Genomic DNA, 16,618 nt, shown 5'->3' on the forward strand with positions numbered 1-16,618 from the left:
GCCTCCTAGAAAAGAGGAGGGGCAAGACAGGTTCCACCCACTTTCATGAGTGTCATCAAATACTGGACCTACTCAAAGGTAGAGAGAAAAGGCAACTTTCAAAAAAGAATATGTTATTAAGTGAGGCATTTACTATACTCCTTCCTAAGAGCGCCAGGTGGGGAACATGTTTTCTACACTAGATCTTGGAAGTGGGATGTGGACTCAATCCATCCTCCTCCCGTTAAGGGCTGTCCAATGGTTAATTAATTAAAAAAATGACTAAATGAAAACAAACCCCACACACACTGTCTCCCCTCCCCCCCCCCAAAAAAAGACAAAACCAAAGAAATCCTAGATGTCCCAGATTACTCTCCAGAGCAGAACCCGGGAGCAGCTTCAACAACCCAAATCAGTCTGTTACAGGGTCAACACAAGCATGCCTTGCTTTTAAACAAACAAACAAAAGAACATTTTTGAAATGACAAACAAAAACTAGTACTGATCACTTTTCTGACAATACACAATTACTCAAAATTAACTAGTATTGAGAGGGGGAAGGGGCCATACCTATGGGCCTTGTCTCACGTGAGTGTATGTGTGTAGGTGCAGGGCATTTGTCATTGCAAAAGCAAATTTTAATTTTTAATCTTTAGTTTGATTTAAACATTGCTTTTAGTATTATGCCGACACCAGCTGTGCAGAAAGGGCTCTGGAGAGATGGTCAGAGCAGCACACACCTGCAGCTCTTCTTCGCTTCTAGAAGCTCCAGGGCAGCCAGTATTGCTTCATTAGATACGTTCTTTAGGCCTTTCTGTGTGAGTGCAGAACACTCCACATACTTGACAGCCTTCAGGTCATGGGCCAGCTTTTCACCAGTCTCTGGAGTGACAGGCTTCTGTTTGTTCTTGGCAAGTTTCTCAATAGTAGAGGGGTCATCTCTGAGATCAGTTTGGGTCCCAACAAGCAAGAAAGGAGTCTTTGGACAGTGGTGAGTTATCTCAGGCACCCACTTTTCTTTCACATTTTCAAATGAGGATGGAGCGACCACTGAAAAACAGACTAGAAATACGTCTGTTTGTGGATAACTCAGCGGTCGTAATCTGTCATATTCCTCTTGCCCTGCAGTATCAAAAAGTCCAAGAGTATATGGCTCTCCACCAATCATAACTGTGACTGCACAGTTGTCAAAAACAGTTGGTACACAGTCAGATGGAAATTTATTTGTTGCGTAGGATATCAGGAGACATGTTTTACCAACAGCACCATCGCCCACAACAATGCACTTAATTGTCTGTGTTGCTGAAACAGTTTTGTATCCACTTTAAATATTTCATATTTGATGATGACCTCGGCTTCTCCGCTGGGGCATTGGCAGCACTCGGACTATACAATTCTTTTCCACATCATCTCGACTTACTTTTTTCCTACCTGATACAGTGGTCCTAAGACCAGGAGTGCAACTGCGATGCCAGAAGCAGGGATGATCCCTAAGCAAGAAACTTTATCTTTTTAAACCTTTATGTCAGAATTCCTAAGGGCCTGATGGGGCAGATTGTGCCTACACCCCATCTGGCCAAATTGGGGCTAACAGTGAATGCCGGTGTATTGCCTGGTGGTAGGAATAGTCTACTCTTTCTGGACCTATGTAACCCTATCCTATATGAATGGGAGGGGACTGAGGGGGAGACACTTGCAAGACTGATATTGTTGCCAGCAATCTGGACTAGCACAGTGGCCAAACCTAATGGCCCTTCCAAAGGTGGAAAAGTTTAGTGAAAATCAATGACAAAAGGAGAAAAGGGGAAATAGTAGCTGAGGGTAAAGAGATGAATAATTGGGTATGCAACGAAAATGGAAAATCCAACATTACACTGGTGCCTGGAGAGAGGCTCAGAGCAAGAGATTAATATTGTCTTTAGCACAATTATACCAGATGCCTGTAATGGTGAAGCCATATGTTTGCCATGACCACCCCTGCCTCTGGAACCTGACAAAGTTGAACGGAAGCCTGCAAACCTGAGTGGCTTCGCTCTGGGAGACATTTTGGTCTTAGGATATGATAATGAGCTGGATTAACTGTTGACAACTGAAGGGACCTCTAGTAATGTGCCAGTGTCTCTTGACTCTGTTTTCAGATTATATCTACTGTGAAGAATATCATTTGGGAAAGAATTTCCAGGAACTAGTCCCTACTGGGCCTTTGGACTGTGTGGTTTACAACTCCTGGCAGACTAGTCTCTGTGTAACTATAAACCTTGATAATCAAATACTTAGAAAGGTCCCTGGTTTTAATGGACAAAATATAGCAGCAGCATGCCCAAAAGGCCACAGTGTGCTATATGCACAAATGCAGATCACCTTTTTTTTTTTGTGGATAGAAAGCTATTAAACAGATTAGAAAAAAAATGGGTTTCTTATGGGATTAAAGCAGTAGGAATCACATGGTACCTCCAAATTCTCTTGGGGAGTAGCCCGGTCCTGAGACAAGGAAGGCTATGGGAGGCCTTATGGTATACTCAAAATAAATTACATCATTAGGTGTGACTACCACTTATCTAACTCTAGTATGGGGGATCCACCATTTTGGGGTACAAAACACTTATCCTTACTGCACTCAGGTCTTTTGTACACAATGGCAACAACATATATGGTGGATTAAACAACGTTGGCCCATGAGACAGAAAAGAAAGAGCTTTAAGGGAGATAAGTCCCCCATTGTGGAACAAACTGAATTTGCTTTTAATGAGGAGAGGTATTTAGAGGAAAAATCTTTATTAACTAGAACAAGCAGGTAAGTAGGAGTTCTCTTCCGGAGGAAAACAAAGGATAGGAGTCATCCTGGAAAGATGATGAGGCTTTAGTAAAATGGGTGAGACAAAGGCATCAAATAATGCTGCATAATACTAGAGCCCAGCACTGGGAAAGGGCTTGTACCCTCACCCAACAGGGCCTCTTGACTATTTTAATGCTGATTAAGGCCAAAGGAGCCATGGGGCAATGGCCCTCCATACTAGCTGCAGAGGCTCAAGGAGCACTCCTATGGGAATCTTAGGGACCTGCAAACCCATGGAAGTTCTCTGGGACAGCTTATACTTTACGTTGATGCATTATGACTGCATTTGCTCCAAGAATAGATCAGAAGACACACCCTGTAGTACGATTTGCAGGGATAGGAACTATTCTGAATACCACCTGAGTCCTCCCATAGGAAGGAGGTGGGCCCTGCTATATAACAGCAAACAATGGAAACTAGTCTCAGTACCAGCCTGTGAACTGAGACAGGGTGACTGGCTTCACCTCCTGGTGCCTGACTTGGAACCCAGAAATAACAAATAACAATTACAAATCATGGCCATTTGTAATGATGCATGTCCACAATAATATTTGGTTTACGGGCGAGGTTCAATTCCATTGGGAAGGCTTAGAAAATTCCTCTGTAATTCTTCAGATTTGTTCTGTAATGAAATTGAATTGTACTATGTCCATACTAGGATATGGTGTAACACTGGTATTATTGGTACAATTCAACTACCTTATGTAAATAAGCCATATGATAATGATGATATTGATGATTAAATATATTGAGAGATTGAGTTAAAGCCTCCTCAGAGTGTCATACCAATAGAAAATGACTGGACTGAGGAAGAACTGAATTTAACTAATTTCTATGCTAAGTAGTCCTGCACAAATTTATCATAAGATACAAAGAGCAGCAGAGCAAGGAGAGAAATGAGTAATCAAATCACTACCAAAATATGAAAGTGTATGTAAAGCCTTTATAGGTCAGATTAGTTGTTTCTTTAAATCTATCCCTAGTCTGCACTGGCTCCTCCAAATGTTAGGCATAGTCATACTGATACTATTGCTGTATCTATTATATAATTGCTGCATTAAATACAGTTGCTCGAACAAATATGATGGTTTGCTGTAAGAAAGCCTAGGCCAAGGGCCAGAGCAGTGGTGGACTGAATTCAGTTCTGACGCTAACCACCTAGAGTTAGTGCAGACTCCACAAGCTTACGGGTATAGCTTCTAATAAAACTTCCCTCACTCAGTTCATTTTCACAACATATAGGGCAAGGTCTGGAAGGGTCTTGAATACAGAGCTTCTATGTCCTTAACCTGCATGAAATCAGAATGCATCATGCTCCTGGCACATGGATGTGTTCACCAACTGGGAAGCTCCACTGAGCTTTGATGTGCAGAGTTTTTAGTAGGGTTCCATTACATAGGTATGATTGATTGAAGCATTGGTCATGTGATCAAACTCAATCTCCAGGCCCCCTCCCCTCCCTGGAGGTTGGGCTGATATCATGTGGCCCAAAGCCCCAACCCTCTAATCACATGGTCTTTCTGGCATGGCCTGCCCCCATCCTGAGTCATCTCATCAGCATGACCCATCTAGGGGCCCACCATGTGTCACCTCATCAACATAAACTATCAGAGCCCACCCTGAATACCAAAGACACTCCTATCACTTGGGAAATTACAAGAGTTTAGAGGTTAGTTCCAGGAAAAGGTCAAATGACAGATAAATTCTTTGTTATACAACAGGCCACCCCCTGGTCTTTGGCCATGGATCTCTTACAGCAAAACAATCATACCTGTTTGAGCATCTACATTTGGTGTAGCATTTATATAACAGACAAAGTATCAACATAAATACACCTAACATTTACAGCTGGTGTAGAGTAGGGATAGGAGACTTTTAACTCAACTTCCCAATACATTTGACCATCAATATTAATATTATAATCTAACCAACAAAATATCAGTGTTTTACCACATCACACTATGGTAGATAAAACCTGAAAAATAAGAGTTGAAAGATGTTGGCACATTACTGGAGTCCCATACCATTATTAATGATTAGTCTAGTCCATCATCATATGTTATGACTAAAATGTCTCCCAGGGTGAGGCCACTCAGGTTTGCAGGCTTCCATTCAGTCTTGTCAGGTTCCAAAGTAGGAGTGGTCTCGGGAATATATAGTTTCACCCTTTCAGGCATCTGGTATAATTGAGTTAAGAGACAATATCATTTCTTGCTCTGAGCTGCTTTTAAAGTGTTAATGTCATAGTGGATTTCCTTCATTAAATTTATTTTTAATCCATTTGTTCATTCCTTTACCCTCAGTGACTATTTCTTCTCCTCTCCAGTTATATCCAAACTTTTCCACCTTTGGAAAGGACATTAGGTTTGACCACTGTGCTGGTCCAGATTGCAGGCAGCAATGCTAGTCTAGCAAGTGCCTCCTCTGCAGTCCATTCCCATCCATATAGAGTGGGGTTTCATAGGTACAGAATGAGTGGGCTATTCCTACTGCTAGGGCTGAACTACGACTGAATACAGCTGTGTTCACTGACAACCCCAATTTACCCAGATCAGGTGAAGGTACAACTTGCCCCATCAGACTCTTAGGAATTCTGAGTAATGGTATTCTTAGGAATTCTTATTAATTCTGAATAATGGTTTAAATGTATCGTTACATTTTCTTGCTTAGGAATCATCTCTGCTTCTGGCACTTGTAGCTGCTGTCTTGGTCCTGGGATCACTGCATCGGGCAGGAAAAAGAAATCTGAAGTGATGTGAGGAAGAAAGAAAAAAGTATAATCATACCATTGTCTTCTTCCCATGAGAAGAGTTGTATAGTCATACCAACATCCTTTCCACCCTCTCTTCCCTAGATTCTCCCAGAAAAGCAGAGGCATCTGTCTAGCAGGAACAGTCCCTTGACCCATCATGTTGAGTGTGAGCACACTCTTGTGAAGGTGTGTAAGCCAGCCCTTCATACCTATATCTCCCCCTGTTTTAGACATCGCAATTCTCTGTCAAAGCATTACTCTGAGGATGAAAGTGTTCCTTGGTCTGAAGAAGTGTAACTCAGTGCTCCAAATTGGTGCAGTAACTTCTCTTCTGGTCCTTTTACAATATTTTGAGCATTTGCATCTACCACTGGGTGTGCAAAGCCCAGTTCAGAGTAAGTGTCTGTTCCTGTCAGGACTCATTTGTAGCCTTCTGGGTCTACCAGCGTCAGTCCAATTTGCCAGCTATATGAGTGTCCTTTCCCCCAAGGAATTTGCCCCATAGTCATCTGTAGTCTTTCTCTCTTGTTGGCAGACAGAACAGTTCTTTCTGGCATTTTGTGTCTCAAGGAAGACAAGTGGAATATATCTAGATTCAGCCCATCTCTGCATTGCTGCAGCCTCCCAATATTCAATCAGTTCATAAACCCAAGTGGCCACCTCACATGAACACACTGGGATACTCATCTGCTAGCTCCAATTACCTTCCATCTAGGAAAGGAGTTCTTCTGATGGGCATCAATGGGTTCTACTTCAGTGCACCCCTCAAATTCCCATAGTGATTTCCATAGGACCGTGCCACATAAGGGCATTGTTTTTATAGGCCAGTTTTCCATTGCTCTTCTGCCTGACCACGCAGCCAGGCCGTTGGCCACTCACCAGGAGTAGGTAAAAACCCAAACCCAGTGGCAAACAGTATGAAATTCAGCCTACCAAGCTGATTTGGCTTTTTCTGCTTTGATCAGAGTGGCAGCCTTCCAAACAGTATGCTGTCTGTTCACCTTGGAACTGCCATCCGTAAACCAATCAGCTCTGTTTTGGTCAATCGAGAGCTGTTTATAAGGCACTGTCCAAGTGGCAATAGAATCCGGTAGCCCCTCAGGTGGTTCCAAAGTCAGTCCTAGGGGAAAAGAGTCCACCTGCTCTTGAATACAGTGAGTAACTCTGGTAGCATGTTCCTGCATAAGCCATTTCCATTTTATTGTGGAACTCTTCTGGACACTGCCCTCCCTCTTAGGGCATTTCTCCCCTATCACCCAAGATATTATGGGTATTTCAGATTTCAAGATTATCTTATGTCCTTCAGTCATAGGAGTAGTTTCAATTAATGTCTGACAGCAAGCTAGTAATTGCCTCTCAGATGAAAATTCTCTAGTCCAAAGTCTTAGCAGTCGTGCTGGGAGGTGCCCAAAGGCTTTTGCTATAAGCCCCACTGTATGCTCCACAGAAGGCTATAATCTGTGTGGACTCGGGCAGTCTTATTGGTTCCCATTTGGAATGTCCAATTAATATTGCTTGATGGGCGGATTTACATGCCTTTTGTTTTATAATACTAGATAGTGGAAATGTTCCCTAGTCAGACACAATATCCATCCCTGTAATACATTCAGGTAAAATAGATGCAATCCCTTCACATAAAAACTGTTTAAACATACCAATTTTCATCCAAACTTTCACCTTAGTCCCATCAACCCTTGCATTCTTAACTGTGGCCTCTGTTAGGAGTTCACCAACAGGTTTTGGTTTTACAATACTAGGTAGGGTAAGTGATCCCCAGTCAGACATAATATCCATTCCCATATTTGGGTAAAGGAGAAACAACCACTTCACATAAAGCTTGTTTAGACATTCCAATTTTTATCCGAACTTTCACCTTAAACTCATCAACTCTTGCATTTCTATAGCCTCTCGATCTGACTGTAGCCCATTTTAGGTCTTCACTGGTGGCTTTTTTTTTGCTGAGGAAGATTCGCCCTGAGCTAACACCTGTTGCCAATCTTCCTCTATTTTGTATGTGAGCTGCCACTGCATGGCTGCCGACGAGTGGTGTAGGTCCACGCCTGGGAACCAAACCCGTGTCAGTGAAGCGGAGTGCGCCAAACTTAACCACTAGGCCCTCCAGGCTGGCCCTCACCAGTGGCTTTTGGTACTATAGTGCATGGGGTTCCCATGTTGCAGAGTTGAAGAAACTTCTCTACCCTCTGACCATTTTGCCCACTCATATGCATAAGGCTTTGAGTCCCCAGCAGGGATAGAGCTAAGGGACCCTGACCCTTCCATGAATCCTTATCTTGATTAAATTTCAGGACCATTGCCCCTGCAGATTGGAAGTCAGGTTTCTTGTGGCTGTCTTTGCCTTGCAGTTTTCCAAATTCCTCCAAAGTAGAGTAAATAAAGCAGATTTGTTTAGGGCCTTTCCCTTTTGGGGGACCTGCAGGGGCTCCCATTGGTCCTTTCAGCCTCTTTAAGGCATTAAGACCTTTGCTTTGACCTTATCAACAGCTGCTTTATTCATCCCATTTCTTAATAACTGCTTAAAGATTCCCACCATGCTGGGATGAGTCCCTTGACTCTCCCCTTTCTCTTTCCCCTTTGTTTTGCCCCATCAATGTTTGCTTTATTCATCCCATTTCTTAACAACTATTTAAAGATTCCCACCCTGCTGGGATGAGTCTATTGGCTCTCTCCTTTGTCTATCCCATTCTCTTGGGAATCAGTCTAGATTTCTTCTTTATTTGTTGTTTCAGAATAATTTTTTCCCTTGGAAATGGCTCTGAGGCTGCTGGCTGTACCTCAGGCCAGCCAGAATCGGGATCTTCCCCAACACATTCCTTCAGCAGGGGCCTTGAGGCAAGAGGCTGTAGTTTGGACTGGCCAGAGTCTAAGCTTGGCCCATCTCTCACTTTCATTTTTGCTATTATAGATAACAATAACTAAGGGATGGTATTTCTTGATTTTTTTCTTATTATTTTATATTTTCCTATGAACCAGTGAGCCAACACCCCAGGAGTTGTATCCATCATCTCTAAATTCCGTTTACCTCTATCTGATCACAACACAACTGCTGTTCCAAACCATGAGTGACCCTGTTGCCATCCAGGAAGCAAAGGATCCTCATCTCCCGACCTTTCTTCTTGCTCTTCCCAAGCCACATGTTTCAGTGAGTTAATGTCATTCTTGCAAATCACACATTTTCTGACACCAACTGCAATATTGCAATATAAATCTGGTACTAACCAGTTAGCTCAGACACCACCCCAGGTCAAGGGCACAGTCCCCAAAAAGACGGCTCTCACTTTAGGAACCAGTTGCAAGTTCAGGGGTCCCTGAGCTACCCCCACTTCTGACCAACTGGCTACAAATTCGGGGATTCCCACAACCCTTCAGGTTCGATACTTTGCTAGAATGACACAGAACTCAGAAAGCACTATACTTATGATATGGTTTTATTACGAGGATCCAAATGAGGACCAGCCAAATAAAGACACACACAGGAAGAGGTCTGGGAGAGGCCTGAATGCAGAGCTTCTGTGTCCTTTCCCCACAGAATCAGGACATGTCACCCCCCTGGCACATTGAAGTGTTCACCAAACAGGAAGCTCCACTGAGCTTTGGTGTCCAGAGTTTTTATTGGGGTCTCATTACATAGGCATGATTGATTGAATCACTGGCCATGTGATGGAACTCAATCTTCAGCCCCTCCCCTCCCTGGAGGTTGGGAGGTCAGGCTGCTATCATATGGCTCAAAGCTCTAATCACATGGTCTTTCTGGCATGGTCTCCCCCATCCTGAGTCATCTCATTAGCATGACCCATCTAGGGACACACCATGAGTCACCTCACTAACATAAACTATTAGAGCCCACCCAGAGTACCAAAGACGCTTCTATCACTTGGGAAATTCCAAAAGCTTAGAGGTTATGTTCCAGGAACCCAGGACAAGGACTAGACAAATTCTTCATTATACAAGTAGCTTGTGCAGTAAAGGGTTGACTTAGCAACAGGTCTGCTGTGTTCAAACCCTGTACATTTCAAAGACAGTCTGGTATGTGCCCGGCTCCAGAGAGAGAACCTCTAAACTGGTGAAGCCCTGCCTGATAAATCTTTGTTTACCTGGGCCCTTGGGTCGTGCCGAATATTTTATGCTAATAATGTGATTTATGGTGGGAGCCAAGGGCCATCCGGTATTGCTTTGACCTTTGGAGACCTGGAGACTGAGTAACTAAGGTTAGCCATGCAGATACTCCATGCCTCTGTGACTGATTCCAAGTAAAAACCCTGGATGCCACAGCCCAGGTGAGGCCATACTTCAGGCCATACTTCATTCATATTGTTGCTGGAGAAATTAAGTGCTTTCCTTATAAATCCATTGGGAGAAGACAACAGGAAGCTCGCGTGTCTTCTTTCCTGGACTCTGACCTATATGCCTTTCATCTTTCCTGATTTTAATCTGTATCTTTTCACTGTAATAAACTGTAACCATGGATATAATCATTTGATGAGTACTAGTAAATCACTGAAGCTGAGGGTGGTCCTAGGGACTGCCAACACAGTCTTCTATCTGTACTTTTGGCAACCAACCTAAAGCTTGAAAAAACACTTGATCACACAGCCTCTCTGTTCAGCCTCTGAAATCTCTGTTACAATTGCTCAGAACAGAAAAGTATGAATTATCCCAGATATGTCCTTTGCCTTTATATTCCATCAGCAAGTCCTAGCAGCTCAACCTTCAAAATATATGCCATATTGATCCACTTCACTTCTCACCCTCTGGTCCTACCACTGGAACCCAAACCCTGGTCCCTTTTTCCTTGGAGCAGCCCCCTCTCCTGGCTTATATCCACTTCTGTCCCAACCACATAGGCCTTCTTCCTGATCCTTCAACAGTGACCTCAGGGCCTTTGCATTGAAGTTTCCATGCCTCGACTTTCTTCTCCCAGATCTGCAGAGAGATAGATCCTTCCACAATTCTGCTCAAACATCACCTCCTCAGAGACACCTTCTCTCTCCATCCTATCTGAAACATCCCCTGCTCACCCCCATGAGTGGCTCTCTAACTTCATTTTAACTTTTAATCATGCTTCTATCATTATTTAGCTTCTATTATTACTTTTCTTGCTTATTGTGTAAGGCCCATGAAGGCAGGGACCTTGTTTTTCTTGCTCACTGCTGCAGCCTAAGAGGCATGGTGAGAGCTGAGTAAATTCATGTTGAATGGAGAGTGGACGATGCCCTGTGGATCCAGGAGGCAGGATGGGGTCACTTAACTCTATTGTTTGGAGATGGAAACTACAGATCTGGAAAGAGGTTTGACTTGCCCTTGGTCACAGAGGTCAGAGGTTAAACCCAGGAGCTCTTTTCAGGCCTTTATGCCCCCTTTCACATCTAGACTAGAGAAATTGGGCAGAAAGTTTCCTGGAACAATCCTGAGAACAGCCCTGCGCAGTTCAAGGAGCAGCTTGGAGGGAAGGCGGGAGGAAGGGAGGGCTCTGGCCAGCAGCTCCTGGACCAGGCATAGGTCGGCCTCAGGCAGCTCCATCTTTTCCCAGCACTGGAGGTCCAGTGCCCAGCACAGAGCCTGCTACACAAGGAAATTTAATTTCCTTCCCTTCCCTTTCCTTTGAAGGGTGGACCCCCAGTGCTTGAGGTCTTATCCCAACCTTCCGGACCTCAGCCTTCCTGCCTCATTCCCAGCTGCCTTCTCCACTCCTACCTCTCACAGGGTGGGGGTAGGGCCTCCTGGGACCCCAGCCCCAGCCCCAACAGAAGCAGCAGGCGCAGCTCCCAGGTCCTCCCAGGCATGGTGGCCACGGCTGCGGCCAAATGAGTAAGCCCAGGCACCTCCTGCTCGCTGAGTCATAGCCTGGCTCGCCCGCCTACCCGGGGAAGCCAAAGTCCAGGTTTGAGACGTGGCCACCTGAGGGGATGTGTGCCAGGTCCACACGTGCCTGCTTGCCACTCCTGCTCTCGGCTCCCAGAGGTCACCCCCTGCCCTCCAACTTTGTACTTTTTCTCCTCTCTGTTTCTCAGTCTCAGCTGGTGCTGCCTGCTCAGGCCCTTCCCTCAGAGTCATGTGATAGGGGAATGGGCACCTAAGCGTCAGGGACATAATTAGGCCAGACATCTGTAACCCAGATGCCAGTTGCATGGGTGGCCCCAAGACCACCATCTCAGAAGGTTACCATTTCCTTTAACATTTCAAACAGAATGGCTCAAAATTCTGTCCCAGGTGTAGTGTGAAACTTGAGGACCCTCACAATTATCTACAAGAAATGCTGTGGGAGTGCAGGAGAGCACAACCATCCTGTCTGAGGTAGACTTGGGAAGACCCACTGTAGCGGTGACATTTGCAAGGGATCTTGAAGACGGCTGAGGAATTTGTCAAGGGAATGGGCTGGAGACCACTCCAGTGTAGGCAGAGCGTACTGTAAGGGACCGTGAGAGGCTCAGCCTGGCCAGATAGAACTTGAGGTTGGTGCAGGGGAGGGATGTCAGACAAGGCTGGAGGACCGGGTTGGCACCACACTGTAAATAGCCTTTGCCAAGCCAAGATCGTGAGCTGAGGCAGCGGGATTAGATTTGCTTTAGGAAGCTCATCCCCTTGGCATTAGGGAAGATGAGTTGAGGGGCAGGGAGTTGGGCAGGGGCACATGAGGAGGCTGTAGCTATGATCTGGGATCGAAGACTCAGGCCTGGAATGACACAGGGGGTGGGGGAGGTGCACACTGCCAGCCATCACCGTCTGAGTTTAGTGATTGTGTGACCTTTCCATTGCACTCAGGCTAGCTGTCCAGGATGTCAGTTGTAGTGCCTGAGCAGTGTTTACAGATGAGATGGCCCAGGCCCTGTGCTTCCCCTTGACAGTGCTCCTGTCCTTCCCCACCGGACAGTCACCTCTGCTCTGTTAGTTTGTCCCCCTCCTTCCTGCCACCCCTGCCTCCAGAGGCTGTATACTTCCTTCCTTCCTTTTTTTTTTTTTTTTTTGAGTTTTTTATTGTGGTTAAATATACATAACATAAAATTTGCCATTTCAACCATTTTTAAGTGCACAATTCAGTTTACACTACCTTCACAATGTTGTGCAACTATCACCGTTATCTATTTCCAAAACTTTTTCTGTCATCATGGGCATACAAATATCTGTTCGAGTCCCTGCTTTCAGTTCTTTTGGGTATGTACCTAGAATTGGGATTGCTGGATCATATGGTAATTCTATGTTTACGTTTTGAGGAACCACCAGGCTGTTTTCCACAGTAGCTAAACCATTTTACGTTCCCACCACAGATGCACAATGGTTCCAATTTCTCCACGTTCTCTCCAACACTTATTTTGTCTTTTTTTTTCTGAGGAAGATTCACCCTGAGCTAACATCTGTTGCCAATCTTCCTCTATTTTGTATGTGAGCTACTGCCACAGCATGGCCACTGACTGATGAGTGGTGTAGGTCTGCACCTGGGAACCAAACCTCGGGCCATCGAAGCGGAGTGCGCTGAACTTAACCACTAGGCCACCAGGACTGGCTCTGTTTTTTGTTTTTTTAATAATAGCCATCTTAATGGCTATTATTGTGTATCTCTTTGTGGTTTTGCTTTGCATTTCCCTAATGATTAGTGATGTGGAACATTTTTTATGTGCTTATTGGCTATTTGTATATCTTCTTTGGAGAAACATTCGTTCAAGTTTTTTGCCCATCTAAAATTTTGTAGTAAGTTTTGAAATTGGGAAGTGTGAGTTCTTTAACTTTGTTCTTTTTCAAGATGGTTTTGGCTATTTAGGGTGTCTAGCAACTCCATATGTCTCCTATGATATTCCTTATGAATTAGAAGATAGCCTTTTCCATTTTTACAAAAAGGATCTTGGAATTTTGATAGGGATTGTGTTGAATCTGTAAATTGTTTTTTGTATTAGTGACATCTCAACAGTATTAAGCCTTCTTACCCACGAACACTAGATGTCTTCCCGTTTATTTAGATCTCCTTTAATTTCTTTCAGCAATGTTTTGTAGTGTTCAGTGTACTAATCTTTCATTTCCTTGGATAAATTTATTCCTAGGTATTTTATTCTTTTAGATGCTATTGTAAATGAGATTGCTTTTAAAATTTTGTTTTCAGCTTGTTCTTTGCAAGTGTATAGAAACTCAACTGATTTTTGTGTATTGATCTTGTAGCCTGCAACTTTGCTGAATCTGTTTATTAGCTCTAGTAGCTTTCCTGTGGATCCTTTGGAATTTTCTATATATAGAATCATGTCATCTGTGAATAGATACGTTCCTACTTTCCAATTTGAGTGCCTTTTATTTCTTCTTCTTGTCCTGTTGCTCTGGCTAGACCTTCTAGTACAGTGTTGAATAGCAGTGGTGAAAGTAGACATCCTTGTCTTGTTCCTGATTTTAGAGGGAAAGCTTTCAGTCTTTCAACACTGAGTACGATACTAGATGTGGATTTTTCTTAAATTCCCTATATTGTACTGAGGAAGTGCCCTTATATTCCTAGTTTTAGAATATTTTTATCATGGAAGGGTGTTGGATTTGGTCTATGCCTTTTCTGCATCTGTTAATGATCATGTGTTTTTTTCCTTTGTTCTATTAATGCAGTGTATTACATTGATTAATTTTCTTATGTTGAACCACCCTTGCATTCTTGGGATAAAGCTCACTTACATGGTGTATAATCTTTTTAATATGCTGTTGGATTTGGTTTGCTTGTATTTTATTGAGGATTTTTGCATCGTATGCATAAAGGATATTGGACCGTAAGTTTATTTTCTTGTGATTTTTAAAAATTTAATTATTTTATTAAGGTCATATTGGTTTATAACATTGTGTAATTTCAATGTATATAACGTTGTGTACATTATTATATATCAGTTTCTTTATAGACTGCATCATGCTCACCCCCACTATAGTCTAGTTTTTATTTATTTATTTACTTATGTATTTATCTTTGTGAGGAAGATTAGCCCTGACCTAACATCTGTCTCCAATCCTCCTCTTTTTGCTGAGGAAGACTGGCCCTGGGCTAACATCCGTGCTCATCTTCCTCCACTTTATATGGGACGCCGCCACAGCGTGGCTTGACAAGTGGTGCGTCAGTGTGTGCCCAGGATCTGAACACCAAGCTGCCGCAGCGGAGCCCACACGTGTTAACAGCTGTGCCGCTTGGCCGGCCCCACTAGTCTAGTGTTTAATCTGTCACCATACATATGTGCCCCTTTACCCCTTTTGCCCTCCTCCCTGCTCCCTTCCCCTCTGGTAACCACTAATTTGTTCTCCTTACCTATGTGTTTGTTTGTCTTCCACATATGAGTGAAATCATATGGTATTCGTCTTTCTCTGTCTGACTTATTTCCCTTAGCATAATACCCTCAAGGTCTATCCATGTTGTCGCAAATGGCACGATTCTGTCTTGCTTCGTGGCTAATATTCCATTATATGTATATGCCACATCTTCATCCATTTATCTGTCGATGGCCACTTGTGTTGCTTCCATGTCCCGGCTATTGTGAATAATGCTGCGATGAACATAGAGGTGCATAAATCTCTTTGAATTATTGATTTCGTGTTCTTTGAAGTGGGATAGCTATCCAGTAGTGGGGTAGCTGGATCATGCAGTATTTCTATGTTTAATTTTTTGAGGAATCTCCACACTGTTTTCTATAGTGGCTGCACCAGTTTGCATTCCCACCAGCAGTGTATGAGGGTTTCCTTTTCTCCACATCCTCTCCAACACTTATTCTTTCTCATCCTGTTAATAATAGCCATTCTGACAGGCATAAGGTGACATCTCATTGTAGTTTTGACTTGCATTTCCCTAATTAGTGATGTTGAACATCTTTTCATGTGCCTGTTGGCCATGTGTATATCTTCTTTGGAAAAATGTCTGTTCATATCCTCTGCCCATTTTTTGATCGTGTTGTTTGTTTCTTTGTTGTTGAGTTGTATGACTTTACATATTTTGGAAATTAACCCCTCGTTGGATATGTGATTTGCAAATATTTTCTCACAGTTGGTGGGTTGTCTTTTTGTTTTGTTCACGGTTTCCTTTGCTTTGCAGAAGCTTTTTAGTCTGATGTAGTCCCATTTGTTTATTTTTTCTTTTGTTTCCCTTGCCTGAGGAGACATGGTATTCAAATAGATACTGTTAAGACCAATGTCAAAGAATGTACTTCCTGTGTTTTCTTCTAGAACTTTTATGGTTTCAGGTCTTACATTCAAGTCTTTAATCCATTTTGAGTTAATTTTGGTGTATGGTGTAAGATAATGGTTTACTTTCATTCTTTTGTATGTGGCTAGCCAGTTTTCCCAACACCATTTTTTGAAGAGCCTTTCCTTTCTCCATTGTATGTTCTTGGCTCCTGGGTCGAAAATTAGCTGTCCATAGATGTGTGGGTTTTTTTCTCGGTTCTTAATTCCATTCCATTGGTCTGTGTGTCTGTTTTTGTGCCAGTATCATGCTGTTTTAATTATAGCTTTGTAGTATATTTTGAAGTTAGGGATTGTGATGCCTCCAGCTTTGTTCTTTTTCTCAAGATTGCTTTGGCTATTTGGGGTCTTCTGTTGTTCCATATGAATTTTAGGATTCTTTGTTCTATTTCTGTGAAGAATATCACCGGGGTTCTGATTGGGATTGCATTGAATCTGTAGATTGCTTTAGGTAGTATGGACATTTTAACTATTCTTGTGATGTTTTTATCTGGCTTAGTCATCAGGTAGTGCTGGTCTCATAGAATGAGTCAGGAAGTGTTTCCTTCTCTTCTATTTTTGGAAGAGTTTTAGAAGGATTGGTGTTTATTCTTCTTTAAATGTATGATAGAGTTTGCCAATGAAGCCACTGGTCTTGGACTGTATTAGGGTTCTCCAGAGAAACAGAAACAATAGGATGTGTGTGTGTGTGTGGAGAGAGATTCAGAGAGAGAGGAGAGATTTATTTTAAGGAATTTGCTTACATGATTGTGGAGGCTGGCAAGTCCAAAATCGGCAAGAGAGGCCGGCATGCTGGAGACTCAGAGATGAGTTGCAGTTAAAGTCTACAGGTAGTCTGCTGGCAGAATTCC

The 16,618-nt window shown here is 43.2% G+C and overlaps 1 pseudogene; it reads right to left on the reverse strand.

Moving 5' to 3' along the window:
• Nucleotides 1-688: 688 nt before the first annotated feature.
• On the reverse strand, nucleotides 689-11,368 carry LOC106801377 (cell division control protein 42 homolog pseudogene; annotated as a pseudogene).
• Nucleotides 11,369-16,618: the final 5,250 nt, after the last annotated feature.

Source organism: Ceratotherium simum, chromosome 7 (assembly GCF_057802395.1).
Source record: "Ceratotherium simum simum isolate JZ-2026a chromosome 7, ASM5780239v1, whole genome shotgun sequence".
NCBI classification, from domain to species: domain Eukaryota; kingdom Metazoa; phylum Chordata; class Mammalia; order Perissodactyla; family Rhinocerotidae; genus Ceratotherium; species Ceratotherium simum.